Raw genomic sequence first — 15,149 nt, 5'->3', positions numbered from 1 at the left:
AGTGAAACTAGAGAGGAGTCGATTACTGAAAGAAGTAGCTAAAATTTATCTGCGATTGAATTTATGCTCAACCCATTGTCAGTGAAGTGTATATTCATCATTAAATCAGTCTTACAGCTCTAAGAACCATTAGCTTTCAGCCGTAGTTTATGCTCTAGACATGCAAATACTTGTAATAATGTGGCAGAGACAATAACTTAATGTTTTGGAGGTTTTAACTTCTATGCATTAATGTACACAGCTTGTATACTTATAATGGGGGGTGGATGATAAATGGCAGAGAATAGCCTGTAAAATTTGACTTACAACAACACTACGTGTAACTTATTTTTTGCTTAGGTTTCTGTTCTTTTTTTTTTCTTTTAGGAAAGAACAGCCAAGATTGCTGGTAAAAATTAGAACATTTTTAAGTTAAAAATGTTACTTTAATCGAATATTAATTTAATTAAAAGTTTAAATTTTTCAAAAATTGAAATAAGAAATATTGCTGCAAGTGTATTTATATATCTTTGGGTAAATTATAGTAGAGGCCACTTAACTATGGTTTTTTTCCCTTTTGGTCACTTAACTATGCAAAGTTAAAAAATATCACTCAATTATTAGTAAATTATCTTTTTGATCACCTAATTATTGAAAGTTATAAAATGTCCATCAAGAAATTCATATGTGCTCTTCTTTTTAGCTTCATGAATGCACAAATCAATTAAAACTCAGAGCCATTTGTTTGCTTGAAATAGCCATCTTCATTGGTGGAGAAAATTCCATTATAGTGCTATAATCTTTCTTTGCTTTGTTGTTTCCTCTGCAAGGTGCAGGCTTATTGATGTTCTAGGTATTGTTTAGGTAAGTTTTCATGCACTGGCGTAACATGGGTATGCATGCCCCCATTTAAGTGCATTTGTCATGTATCTTTTCTGTTCTCTTGCAAAATGTTGTTTATGTGATCCAACATTCGAGTTCATGCATAAATTATTAGCTCTATATAGTCAAACAAATGGTTTTCTTTCTGATTTTTCGGTCCTCTTTATAAAGTTACATTTGTTGGAGTTTTTGAGCAATTTATCCGGATGAAGTATGAAGCTCTATCTAAATCTAGAGCAACAATGCAATAAATCCGAATGAAGAATGAACAATGCAATAGTTGAGTATTATTATATATTTAATTTGATCATTGCAATATATGTAAAAATAATTTAAAATATAAATTTATTAATATATATAAAAATAGCTTTTCCGGAAAATATTTTCAGGAAATCTGCCAAACAATAGAAAATATTTTACACAGATTCATTCAAACACCAGAAAAGTAAATCATTTCCAGAAAATTAAATCATTTCCAGAAAAGTAAATCATTTTCCAGAAATCATTTTCCGGAAAATATTTTACTAGCAAACAAACGAAGCGTTAGGTTGATGGTAATTTACATGTATGCCGGCGGGTTGGACTTTTTAAGTTTTTATAATTAAATTTGATATCTAATCATCTATAATATATATATGAGTTGAAAAAATTTTGAACTGATAAGAATATTTTTTTTCTAACATATTATTAAATTGATATTTAAAAATATTTATAAATTAATTATAATTCTTAGTTATAACTGTCACGCCTTGAAATATAGAAGATTAATTGAAATAATTAATCAAAAATTAACCTAGGCTTCATGGTTAAGTAATTAGTGTACTTTTTAAAGGTCTTAGGTTCTATTCACTCTTCTCTCATTTTTTTTCCTTTTATTTTTAGCAACTTAGGATGAAAACCACATTAAAACATATATAATTTAGAGTAAAAACTTAACAAATTATGGGCAACAAGTCAATGATTAAGTCTTTACACTTTTCCCTTGCATGCTCAAGATCAAGCCTAATCACTCTCCTTCATTATCCTTTTATTTTCGGAAGCAGGGATAAATTGCTATCCAACCCCCTAAAAGTTTGAAACCCCTAAATATTTAATCATTTTCCTAATTGCATTTGAACACTTGTTTCCTTTTCCAAACCAAACAGAAAATTTTTATTTCTTTTTCCCTACTTCTTCTCTCTTTTCTTTCTTAGCTTCTTCTTTGCAAGATATTTTCTCTCCATTGCTGAATTTATTATTTCTTCCCGGATCAAAATCTATTCTCGATTTAAGACATTTTTTAATCGGTTTTATAGTCGCCATTAGAAATGTTCTTAATCCTTGCTAAGAATTGTTGGCAAGTTCAATTAAATTCTGATAACTAATCCCAAATTCTCGTAGTTTTTGCATCTGATGCTAATCTTTCATTTTAATTGATGAATATTCTACGAATCTTGCTGAAATTCCTGGTAATCTTGATAGATTTTGAAAATAAACATTAACCCGTGTATAAATATTGTTTGAAGGACCCGTTACAGGTGCATCAGACCAAATTTGATTGTGAGGGATGTCATTCGAGATCCCGGTGGAATGTATGTTATTTTACAAGCGAATTGGGATAAATCATACCTCGAAATAAGGTCATATGGCCAACCACACGGGCATGTGGGATACACATGTGGACCATACGACCCCTCACACGACCATGTCCCCCTGAAACCTTAGGATATTCGATTCTCACACGGCCTGCCACATAATTGTGTCTCCCCTGTACCTTGATTTTGTAAATTCCACACAGCCACAATCTATTACACGGCCTAACCATACCACCATGTAACCCCTCCACACGGCCATGTGCCCCCATTTTACAATTTTTCCCAAAATTTTTGTAAATTGTTCAATTTAATCCATGCATGATCATTGAATTGTTTTTAGTGCTTTATTTCTTTTAATTAAGTCTCTGATATTATGAATAACGTGGAATAAATTGTTTGATTTATTAGATTATTACTATATGTGCATGATATGTGATGAATACATGTCTTCTATGACTAAATTACTGATTAATTGTTATTTTTACTAGTATCGCAAAATTACTAATTGCGTGAATAGCATGCTTACTATATTGACATACCAAATCCAGGACAAACATGTCTATTGTTTCTGTACTGTATTGATACTTACATGTCATACTATATTGCATAGGGTAGGATTCTTTTTAAAGAGGAAATACTGGCAATTTTAACTACAAAACACTGGTGGTTTATCCACAAATTAGTGGTAGTTTTTATCTGCAAACCCGTGTATTCACAACCATTGGCAGCGTATTAACCTGCAAATACTAGTGGTTTATCCACATCTTTTACTAGCAACTTCTATCTGCAAACCCATTGTGTATTCACAACTATTGGTAGCATATTAACCTGGAACACTTGTGGTTCATCCACAAATTAGAGTGTCCGAGATATAAGATTTCTGGGAAACTCTTACTGTGGAGTGTAGCGGTGGGGTAGGACCTATCTTTACTGATAAACTTAACTTGTATAGCATTGCATCGACACATATAAGTATGGTTGTTGAACTGCCAAAAATATCGTTATATCATATGATTATTATCGTACTAAAAATTGTTATTATGTATGCTTAGTTTATTAATTTGCAATGATTTTCTTGTGATGGAACTCCCACTGAGTGTTATAGCTCACTCCCCCTTAAATTTTCATACTTACAGATAACTCACCAGGTTAGGACACGAACATGGCATCTAGAGTCTCGGCTCGTTTTTAATTATAAAATTATTTTAGGCTCATTATTTTATTTATTTAATTATTCAATGAATATAATATTTTATTTTGAACTGTTATGTAACACATTTAACCCATATCTGACACCGAAACAAAGTTACAAAGCATTACCGTAGTTTATAGAATAATTACGATTAAATCATTTCATTTACTATTCATAATCGAAACCAAACATATTCAATTATATTTTCCCTTAAATGGACCCTCGAGGCCCAATATATGTATTAGAAACAAGTCGAGACTAAATCGAGAACTCAGAAAATTTTTCTAGAATTTTCAAAATTTTTCTTAAATGTAGGGGACACACGCCTGTGTAGGTAGGCCGTGTGAGTGACATGCCTATGTTCCAAGCCGTGTGGGCATTCGATGTAAGGCACACGGCCATATCCTAACACGTGTTCATACCCGTGTAACTCTCTGACTTGTGTCACACACCCAGCCACATGCCCGTGTGCAAGGCCGTGTGTCGCACACGGCTGAGACACATGCCCATGTCTTTGCCCGTGTGGACGAAAATAGGCCATATTTCTCACCCATTTTGCTTTCCACCTACAACAATATTTAAGTATATTCACCAACCAATTCAATACATTTAAATCAAGCCAAATACAAGTATTATGTATGACATATCATCACATATGTTCATGTATTCCAACTTACCTAATTGTGTAATCATGTAAATTTATCAGAATTCAATTCAACCTTACTAAATATACATATATTAAACATGATATATCCTCTTACATATACATCAAATATGTCATCACTAGCCATTCCAATAGCTAGATACAAACAACCATTTACATAGCCAACTTAGTCTATACATGCCATTATACCAAAAAAAAGTTTGCTATTTATACCAAAACAATCTGAAGGATAGTGTGATGATGCTCCGACCAATTTCCAACCTTTATGAGCTTCCGAGCACTATAAAACAGAGAAAAGAAAACCAAGTAAGCATTTAATGCTTAGTAAGTTCGCATAACGGAAATTTAACTTACCACTCAGGTTCATTTAAAGTAAACATACAAACAACATGTATCCAAAGCAAATTGGCCATTTGCTTAAACACATATACTCATCAAGCAAGTTAGTCATGATTTCCAAGTATTTTCAAATAACAAAGATGAGCTCATCATGTAAACAATTCTATGTAATTTCAAGCAGTTAATATTATTATTTATTTCAGACATTATCTCAACTTCTATCGAAATTTTGACCGTTGAACCTTATGAAATATCGATGGATATCCGGTAGTACACATGAAGTGTACGAATCTATAATCCGTCAATTGACATTAAGAAGTGTTCATGAGAACACCTAAACAGGAAGCACTCTCTCGAGCCGTATAACAAGAAACTCATGTGAGCCATGTAACGGGAAGCTTATCCGGACTATAACAGGAAGCTCATAAGAACCATACTTAGGAAGTTCACAAAGAACTTTTAATCGGGAAGCTCACGAAGAGCCTATCGGAAAGCTCCAGATAACCATATCCTGGGAAGTTCAAGCGAGCACTATCGGGAAGCTCATAAAGAGCTAATTTAACAAGAAGCTCACGAAAAGCCCATATCATAAAGCTCATAAAAGCTAAGGTGTTTCTACAACACATGTAAGATCACAACCTATCGAGACACTCCGAAGAACCATAACGTGAAGTTCGCAAGAACCATATAACGGGAAGCTCAAGAGGGCTTATAACGGGATGGTCTTTCAAGCTATGGTGTTTCTGCAACATATGCTACATCACAACCAATCGAGAAACTTGCAACCATCGATTTTCATTTGTTCAGACGGGACTTAACATTTCTCAAACATGTCGGATATATAATCATTTTGATATTCATAACAAATTCACAATTTACTTATACTATATTCAATTCAGACATGTAAATGTACACAATATACACTGCAGCAAAATTGATTTTTAGCGACGTTTTTTAAGGTCTTTAGCGGCGCTTCTAAGCGCCACTAAAACTATTAGCAGCGCTTTTACAAGCGCCGCAAAAAACGCCTCTATAAACAGCGCCATTAAAGTTTGCGGCATTTATTTAAAAAAACGCCGCTAAAGATCATGACCATTAGCGACACTTTTCCCACAAACGCCGCTAAAGATCATGACCTTTAGCGGCACTTTTCCCACAAACGCAGCTAAAGATCATGACCTTTAGCGGCGCTTTTCCCACAAACGCCGCTAAAAGTCATGAAATTCAAAAAAAAATATTACAAAATATTATAAAGGTCATGAAAAATATAAAAAAATTAAAATTCATTATTTCAATTTAATTTTAATTTATTCAAATAAATTGATTTCAATTTGATTCACTGTTTGTAAGTTAGAAAACTATAATCATCTGAACCAAACTAAATTTAAAATTTTTTATTTTATAACTAAGTTCTTTTACAAATATAAAAATAAAAAAATATTTAAATTAGTAAAAAAATTAAACTACTTTATACAAATATATTTATATATTAAACGATTGTGTAGCACAAGGAAACTTTGCTCGGGCACAATGTAAAGGAAACCTAGATCAGCTCCTTTGACATAGGGTCCAATGCCCTGCATATGACCATCCACAAGGGATTTTCCTTCAATTCATATAGTTTTGAAAACTCAACAAAATAATTTTAAGTTGCAAGTCACATCATATTATTAGCATAAAGTTCTGAATATTTTATTACCTTGCCATTAAGTTGGAGAAGTTCGCCATCGACCCATCGCGGGTTACGGAAAACAAATTCTGCTATTCTTCCTTGACCTTTGTAACATGCAACCTGTATTTTAAAGTTTTCCCATCAATTAAAAGTCTCAAAAGTATGAATTAACGTACTCAATACGAGGTTCTAAATAAAGTCAAATGAATGAAATAGCAGAGATATTCAGGCAAACCTTACACCAAATTCAATACATTGACATACATTGTTCATATTGAACACAATATATCAGATAGCATTGCTTCTCATAATGCAACCTAGGGAAGAAAATGAAAGAATTCAATAACAGGGTTCATGCCTTGGTCTGTATGAGCATTAGAGCATGCTTAATGGTTTACTGAAAACGTCCAATAGATAGATTGAATTAATCAAAAATTTTCTGGTAAGTAGCTTTTCATGGTCATAGGATGGGGTATTTGTAGGCCTGGAAGGTGAGGTGGTACTATTCATAGAACTTCCTTTAGCACGCTGCAAATAAACTACCTGCAACAGATTGTATTAGAAGACTTTAGATCACTTTACAGGAGATATACATCACACACTGGTTAAGAGATGCCGAAGACTAACATGCAAATAGATACATAACATGTGTATATGCATCCATAAACCAACTTACAGTTAAATAAAATGAAAATATCATGTTCCAAACTTACACAGGAATAACATTACACGTCTAAGAATATCCATGTTTAGGCAGATTTACCACCCAAAATATTTAATCCAGAATTTCAAGATTCCATGGACCAAATTATATAATCCAAAAAATTTATCCTACTGCAGCAAGGCTCAGTTACTGAACAAACACACCCAGAACTGTTTCATGATGCGAAACAGAGAAAGCAGCATGCAGCAAAGCACTTATCCAAAAGCAATTCAGATATGGTGTTCGTGAAAAAGATGACAAGCAAAACACACAAAGGAAGCCCCAATTAAGTACTTAGATAAACACTTATGAACAATATATCTAACCATGAACTATAACTGAAAGGTCCTTGAGCTACTGTTGTACCAAGATCTTCCTAGCCAAGGAAAACATGCTCTCTTTCTTTCTTTTTGTTCATTTTCTACTTTACCCAAAAAAAAAGACTGATTCTAATTAGCAAGGCCTTCATTTTTCTGTTTATCTTATCAATCTGTAGACCCTTCTATACTATGATTGGATCAGAAAGGAAGTTATGAACTATGATCGATAACCTAGTGTCACGGGGCTGGACCTTTCGTCTCGCGATCCGTGCGGCCTTAGGCGATTTGCTCGTCCAAACTCGCCCAAGTTAGCCTTTACTCGAATGAGGATTCCTTAAGAACTCCTCCAAAGCACCAACTCGTACAGCGGAAGCAAACTTATGCCAAAAGAAGCTTATAAAGAACAAAAGAAAGGGACGCACACAAAGTGTTTGAGTAAATGCTCTCTATTCTCTTATTCACAAAGAATAATGAAACAATGAATGGAGTGTGTACAAATGAGGGGGAGGCTCTCTATTTATACTTGAGCTCCCCCAAAACCGACGGTCAAGATACAATTACATCGACGGACGAGATTAAAGGTTACCTACCATCAAATCTTTAAGAATATAATATCATATCTTCGAAGATTCCATATCTTAGATAAGATATGTAATCTTATAAAATAATATCTTATAAGATTCTATATCATATCTAAGATCTCTAAGATTATAATATCATATCTTCTAAGATTAGTTACCCTATTAGCCTAAGTTGCCATCTCTTCGCTATCGGGCCAACCAGGCTTCAATCTGACAGGCTTCTTTAGTATCTCATTGAATCGAGCCAGTTCTCGTGAGCCAAATGATCCCCATCTGAGCAATAGACCTCCATTGGATGCATTTGGTGCGATGGTCACGGGCTTTGAACTGCGGCCCGTGACATTCTCCCCCACCCATTCTCGCAACGTCCTCGTTGCGACTTCTGAATGGCGCTGGCTTGATTCGTCTCGATCTCGTCTCGACGCCTTAGCCTTTCCCTTTATTTGGGACTTTTGCCTCGGCTTCCGTCGCTTCTTAACTCGAGCCGTCCTACTCGTTTGTACATCTCGACGACAAGGAGTTATGTCACTCTCTTGCCCACATTCTAACTTCCCTCAAACAGAATCCTCATGATTCACTACACTTGGCTTCGCTTTGCCCACAGCCTCTTGGCCTCCTTGCTCAAGAACTTCGAAAGGGCCCCTACATTCTCGCCAAGTACACAAGTTAGAATTCAAAACACTATCAGAGTGTTTGCAATGTACCTTACTCGTAGCATTTACTCGTCTCGACTGTCCTTGCATCGCTCCTTTTCCCTTGAAGCCCGATGCACAACCCACCTTTCCTAAAGGTGTCAGCTCCACAGTCGATCCCGCAGGCTTCATATCGGTCCCTTGCGCCACTAACACTTCCGAAGAGGCTTTCGTAGTATTCCGTTTTGCCGATTTAATGTTTCTCCCATACGAAACATCTTCGACTAGTTGGATTGACGATAACACCTTAGTCCCAACTTTCACATCCCGATGCACCGGCACAATACTCTTTGTTGATGGACCAGTGGCAATATGGATTTGATCGGCCCCTAGTTGCAGAGTTGCCTGAATCCTGACAAGGAAGTTTAAGCCAAGCACAAAATCGTAATCATCTAATTGGATTACCTCGAATTCTTCCTTGCTCTTCCATTCGCCGATTTGTAGTTCCACATCACGAACTACTCCCACAGTTGGGGCTTTCTCAGAAGTTGCTACCTTGATCTTCTTATTCGATTTCCTAATCGACAGACCAAGCTTCTTCGCAGCTTTTTCCGACATGAACAAGTTCAATGCTCCCGTATCAATAAGAGCACTCCGCTTCTGACCCGCAATGTTGATGTCTACAAACATCAACCCATTTTCATTTCTTTTCCCAGGAATGAGCACCATCGAATTGATTTTCGATGTATTTCCCTCGGTAGGCTTTGCCTCTTCCTTCGGCTCATCCTTCTTTGCCGAAACCATCACTTTATTTGGACATTTACGCGCCATGTGTGGTCCTTGACAAAGGAAGCATTTCATCTTCTTCCTCTTGTCCCTTGGGTTGTCTAATCCCCGCTTCGCATCTCGTGGTTTCCCGTTGTCACTTGTGCTAACAGTACTGTTGCCCCCATCGCTATGTCCCCTTTCATCTTCTTCATGGTTTCTCTCACCATTGCCCCTTCCATTGGGCTTAGATGCCTCAAGCTTGTCTCCCGCTGGATCAAGCTCAACAAAGGACTCTGCTTCGGCCATGGCTACAGTAAGTTCGGTGATTCCTTGCCTTCGCAACTCCTGCTTTGCCCACGGCTTTAACCCATCCTCGAACCAATAGAATGCTTCTTTCTCGCTCAAGTCGGAGATTTGAAGCATCAACTCGCTAAATGCCTGCACATACTCCCGAACAATGTCTTGTTGCGTGAGACGACGCAACTTTGCTCAAGCCTCTTTCTCGGCAAATTGAGGGTAAAACTGCTTCTTCAACTCTCCTTGAAACTCCTCCCAAGTTCCAATAGTCGTTCCTCCACGTTTCTCATCCGTGGACCTACGTCGCCACCACAAGAGAGCAACATCAGAAAAGTAAATCGAAGCAGTGTTTACCTTAATGCCATCATCCTCGATGCCCATCGCTCGAAAGTATTGCTCCATTTCTCACAAGAAGTTGTCCACATCCCTCGCGGATCGTGCACCCTTAAACTTCTCCGGTTTGGGAACATCCATTGCATGTTGCTTCGGCCTTGAAGACAACATCCCATTACTCAAAGCGACTTTGTAAATCGCGAGCTCCCCTTTGAGCTCCTCCATTTCTTTCTGCATGGCTAGCACCATATCCTCGAGAGCTTCATCCCTCTTTGCCAGTTTTACCTCAGTGGACTCGAGTAATTCCGTTATCTTTTCCCTATTTGCACCGAGAGAATCCAACACAAAATCTCTGAGTTGCTCCACCATTGAGTCTAACCCATCTGTGCGTCCCTCGACCAATTCAAGCGTCTCTTTCACGTTCCCTACGGATTCCTCGAGATTCACCACTCAATTTTCCAAAGCTGTCAGCATTTCCCTCGAGCGACTGGATTTTCTAGCCCTCCCACAGGTCTCCATTGGCTCACTCTGACCAACGACATCTTTCGACATCCCAACAGTGCCTTTGAACCAATAGCTCGGATACTTCTTGGTTCGAACTCTAGCTCTGGTACCACTTGTCACGGGGCTGGACCTTTCGTCTCGCGATCCGTGCGACCTTAGGCGATTTGCTCGTCCAAACTCGCCCAAGTCAGCCTTTACTCGAATAAGGATTCCTTAAGAACTCCTCCAAGGCACCAACTCGTACAGCGGAAGCAAACTTATGCCAAAAGAAGCTTATAAAGAACAAAAGAAAGGGACGCACACAAAGTGTTTGAGTAAATGCTCTCTATTCTCTTATTCACAAAGAATAATGAAACAATGAATGGAGTGTGTACAAATGAGGGGGAGGCTCTCTATTTATACTTGAGCTCCCCCAAAACCGACGGTCAAGATACAATTACATCGACGGACGAGATTAAAGGTTACCTACCATCAAATCTTTAAGAATATAATATCATATCTTCGAAGATTCCATATCTTAGATAAGATATGTAATCTTATAAAATAATATCTTATAAGATTCTATATCATATCTAAGATCTCTAAGATTATAATATCATATCTTCTAAGATTAGTTACCCTATTAGCCTAAGTTGCCATCTCTTCGCTATCGGGCCAACCAGGCTTCAATCTGACAGGCTTCTTTAGTATCTCATTGAATCGAGCCAGTTCTCGTGAGCCAAATGATCCCCATCTGAGCAATAGACCTCCATTGGATGCATTTGGTGCGATGGTCACGGGCTTTGAGCTGCGGCCCGTGACACTAGCAGCTACTTAACCAACCTAATGGAATTCCAGAGTCAAAGTGGATTAACCCAAATCTCTCTCGAAGAGGTTCCACATATCTAAGACTCAAGATCCCTCCAAACGTGGTCGTACTAGTTGATGCCACTAAGGCATGGTGCCAAAGTATTTCAACTCATATCAATCAGCAAAAAGCCACACAAAGCAAACAAACCACACACAGCATTTAACTGCACTCATGACTCATGGTATCATTAAATACTCTGAATTCACCAAATTTTGAAGATGTCATAATTTAGAATCAATTTATGCCCCTTGCCCCAAACAAAAAATAATAATAAATTAAGGCACATTACTACTTTACCTGCATAAGATATATTTCTTCATCTTTTTTAACCACAAAAATCTCAAATAATGGAATTCCAGGTGACGCGCTGACCAACTGTCTGCAAGCAATCAGTAGTAAATAATTATCAATAATTTACGGTAGAAAGAACCTTAGTTGTGGAGAGATTTTTCTCACCTTGGACTGTAACTCCTAGCAACAAATCTACCTACGCCAGGTGTTATGCGTACTAATCTGCCAAATGTAAGAAAGATATAAAGAATCCTAGTGGAATAAATTATAGGTGATAAACATCAATGATACAGCCTCAAAATATTTGCTAAAACTTCAAACACGCATAAAAAAAAATAGAACATCATTATCAGAATGTACCGAGAGTTCCACGAGATCCCAAGAGAGAGAACTCAGCACTTTGAGGGTTTTGTTTGTGGTATCTCCATTATTGTCTGTTCTGTAATTCAAGGACTGCATAGGTTCTTGATATCTTCTTCCTTGGCATACCAGTTTGGTATTATCTTGGACACATGGGGATAAAGATCCTTTTATGAATTTCGGATTGTCCCTTCCGCAACTCCCGTAGCAGCAGAAATATCTGCGCATTCATTTGTTCATTTTTCAGAGAAACATAACAGTAGCTCAAAATTTTTTGATGTCACCGTTCTTTTTTTTTAAATTTTAATACACAAACACATTGCTTAGACACCATGTTGGGTTATTCGATATAAAACCTCAGCACCTAAAAGGAGTACATGAAACATCTTAATTTTAGTTAATAAGTAAGAAGGAAATAATATCAAACCTTTAAGTGGCTTCTTATCATTCGAAAGCTATGTTATTATATAAATAACAGCAGCTGCAATTGATATAGGGCTCTGCCTGCGAAAATTATGCAACTTGTTAGCAAGTATATATTAAGTGAATAAAACATTCATCTTATCAAGCTCCAAGAGTTAAAAAAGCAGTAAAGATAAACAATGGGAGAAAATAAGATGACATCTGTGAGAAGTCATGGAATAATGTAAAGGAGAATCATTTTATTTTATTTCTTTTCCTTTCAGTGTCTTTAAACTTTCCAAAACATGCAAAAGACAAGTAACCGAATTGAATGAACAATTTGGTTGCAAGGATCTACCTAATTGGCAAGAACATGGAATACCCGAACTATCAATGAAGTTGACTAATGATTTCGAGAAAATAAATAGCAAGATACTTATAAACATCCATATTCCCAAAAGGTGTTGGTTCTCACTACCAACATTTCATAAGTCACCATTATAATAATCATCTTTAAAAAGTATGCAATTATTGCAAAATCTCAACCATAATTGTCAGTTACTGCTCTATCAGCTTCTTTTTCTTTAGTTCACCATTCGAATAATAACTCAAACATTTCTAATTCTTTCCCAATCAAGCAGTTAATCAACTTAAACGCCTCTAATAATTAAACAAAATAAAGTCAGCAGCAACCATAAATGGTAAGAAAAAATAAATAATTCAATATTCAACCATGGAAATGCTCCCAAACATATGGCAAAGAGAGGAACTCACCATGAAGTCACCAGCATGTATGGCTCCCATCTCCAAAATACATCTGTCCATCTCCAAAATACACTAAGCCCACACATGGTGAGACTCAAACTAGGGATCTCAAAGTCCCATAGCCTCCTCCTTGCCATTAAACCAAGACGTCACTGGCAACCCTAAATTAGCTTGAAACAAATACTTCAAATGCAAAATAACTTTCTTTTAGAAACATAAACATGCTCACTGTTAATGGTGATCTTTAGAAGACAATCATTGAGGAGTAGAATCCTAGGTGTAGAGATTCCATGAAAATTTAAGAGGCCAGATGAAGAGAAATTATTTCAAATTATAGAGCATTGCATCCTAGCCTTCTATTCCATAGTAACTTCCTATGGTTACTTAAATCTTTATGTTTTATGGCTTGCTGATACATATAAAGGATAAAGTCTTAGTTCTTATACAACTAAAATAGTGTCCATATATAAAGATAGTCAAATATTAAGTAAAATAATAAATATATCAAACAATAATGTATAATTGTCCAGTAACTTTTCCTATCTATTGATGGTAGAGCTCTAGTTACATCTACAAGTCTATAAATCATACACCCTTACCAACAATTTTGAGTAATAAACAAGATGATTTCTTTTCCAGCCATCAACCTTAATCATCTTTAACGTTAACAGCAGGATTCCTTAACGTTAACAGCAGGATTCGCAGGAATGTTGACATACCCCATTTTTTTAGGGCTAAATTCTTCGTCAGACTCATCATCCTCATGGTACTCGCAACGGCCGTGAAGATAATCTAGACCAAGTAAATGGCGGCGGCAGTGAGAGAGCCACAGCCGACGCCGAAGAGGAGAGCGACGACGACGCTGAGAATGTCCCTACTACGATCACGGAGGGAGCTGAAGGCGTAGGAGGGGTTGGGATCGGCGGGCATGGATAAGGGGTTCAATTGACCAATTTCAGTGAAGATATTTCAAACAACAATATAAAGTCCGAGCAATACATCCAATAAGCAAACATATCAGAGAGAGAACATCATGGAGTTACCAATTTGGGGAAATTGGGGGAAAAAATAAAGGGAATCGGGGTAGGGGAGAAATGGTTTGGGAACAATAAAATGGGAAAGAAAAGAGAAGAAATTTCAAGTGAAATTTTAGGATTTCTTTGGGGAGGGGGGAGGGAACCGATTTTGGGGAAAGAAAGGAGGGAAGAAAGAAAGATTTCTTGTCAAATTTTGGGATCTCGGGGGGAAGGGGGAACGAAAAAGTCTAATGCATTTTGGGTAACAAGACGGTACCGTTTTGTGTAAAAAAATTTTGCGGCTTTTTTTATAAAAACGCCACTATTGTTTATTTTTTACGACATTTTTAATAAAAACGCCACAAAAAGTCATTTTCTCACTTTTTTGCTCTGTTAAAAATTTTTTATTTTGTTTTTATATATATAAACTTTATCATTATCTCTTAAATAATTTAAATTATATTTAATTATATGTATACACCTAAATTTTGATAGAGATACATTTCAGAATTATATATGAATTTCGGTTTAATGTGTAATTGTAGACTTGAAATTTTAATTGTGGTTTAAATGTATAGTTAAAACTTTAATTTTGATTTAATCATACACGTTTTAAAAAATAAATACATCAATATATTTTTATATTGAATAAATATAAATATTTATGTATGTAATATATAAATATAAAATGATATTATATCAATAATTGTGTTCATAATTTATACTTTTGGGATTTAACCCATTTTGATATATATATTTTTAAAATAATAATTTATATTTATCTTATTTAGATTTACATTATAAAAAAATCCAAGATACACAAGTTAAGTAGTTCACTATATTTACCCCTAAACCCCAACCCCTAAATCCAAAACCCTAAATCATAAATCCTAGACCATAAACCCCAAACATTAACCTATAATTTAAACTAGCGCCACTAAAAATGCACCTATTGCGACGTTTAGGATTTTAGGTGTTATAGTTTAGTGTTTACGGCTTGTTAGGGTTTAGGGGTTTACTATTTT

The 15,149-nt window shown here is 36.1% G+C and overlaps 1 long non-coding RNA gene across 6 annotated transcripts; it reads right to left on the bottom strand.

The window, feature by feature from the left end:
- Positions 1 to 4,343: 4,343 nt before the first annotated feature.
- Positions 4,344 to 14,354, bottom strand: LOC107940924 (uncharacterized). 6 transcript variants are annotated; one of them, XR_001695513.2, is made up of 9 exons: positions 13,708 to 14,354; positions 13,118 to 13,291; positions 12,369 to 12,445; positions 11,942 to 12,161; positions 11,747 to 11,803; positions 11,588 to 11,669; positions 6,538 to 6,845; positions 6,330 to 6,422; positions 6,010 to 6,207 (listed from the first exon to the last, which is right to left on the bottom strand). It is a non-coding gene; the product is annotated as an uncharacterized lncRNA (long non-coding RNA). The 6 variants fall into 6 exon arrangements; XR_005901466.1 differs by lacking the exon at positions 6,010 to 6,207 and adding an exon at positions 4,344 to 4,571 and having other exon boundaries at positions 13,118 to 14,354; XR_005901467.1 differs by lacking the exon at positions 6,010 to 6,207 and adding an exon at positions 4,344 to 4,571 and having other exon boundaries at positions 6,543 to 6,845; positions 13,118 to 14,354.
- Between the last annotated feature and the right edge of the window lie 795 nt (positions 14,355 to 15,149).

The sequence above is a fragment of the Gossypium hirsutum genome, chromosome A09 (assembly GCF_007990345.1).
Source record: "Gossypium hirsutum isolate 1008001.06 chromosome A09, Gossypium_hirsutum_v2.1, whole genome shotgun sequence".
In the NCBI taxonomy this organism is placed as follows: domain Eukaryota; kingdom Viridiplantae; phylum Streptophyta; class Magnoliopsida; order Malvales; family Malvaceae; genus Gossypium; species Gossypium hirsutum.
The sequence above is the reverse complement of the archived record's forward strand: the minus strand, read 5'-3'. Positions and strand labels throughout refer to the sequence as shown.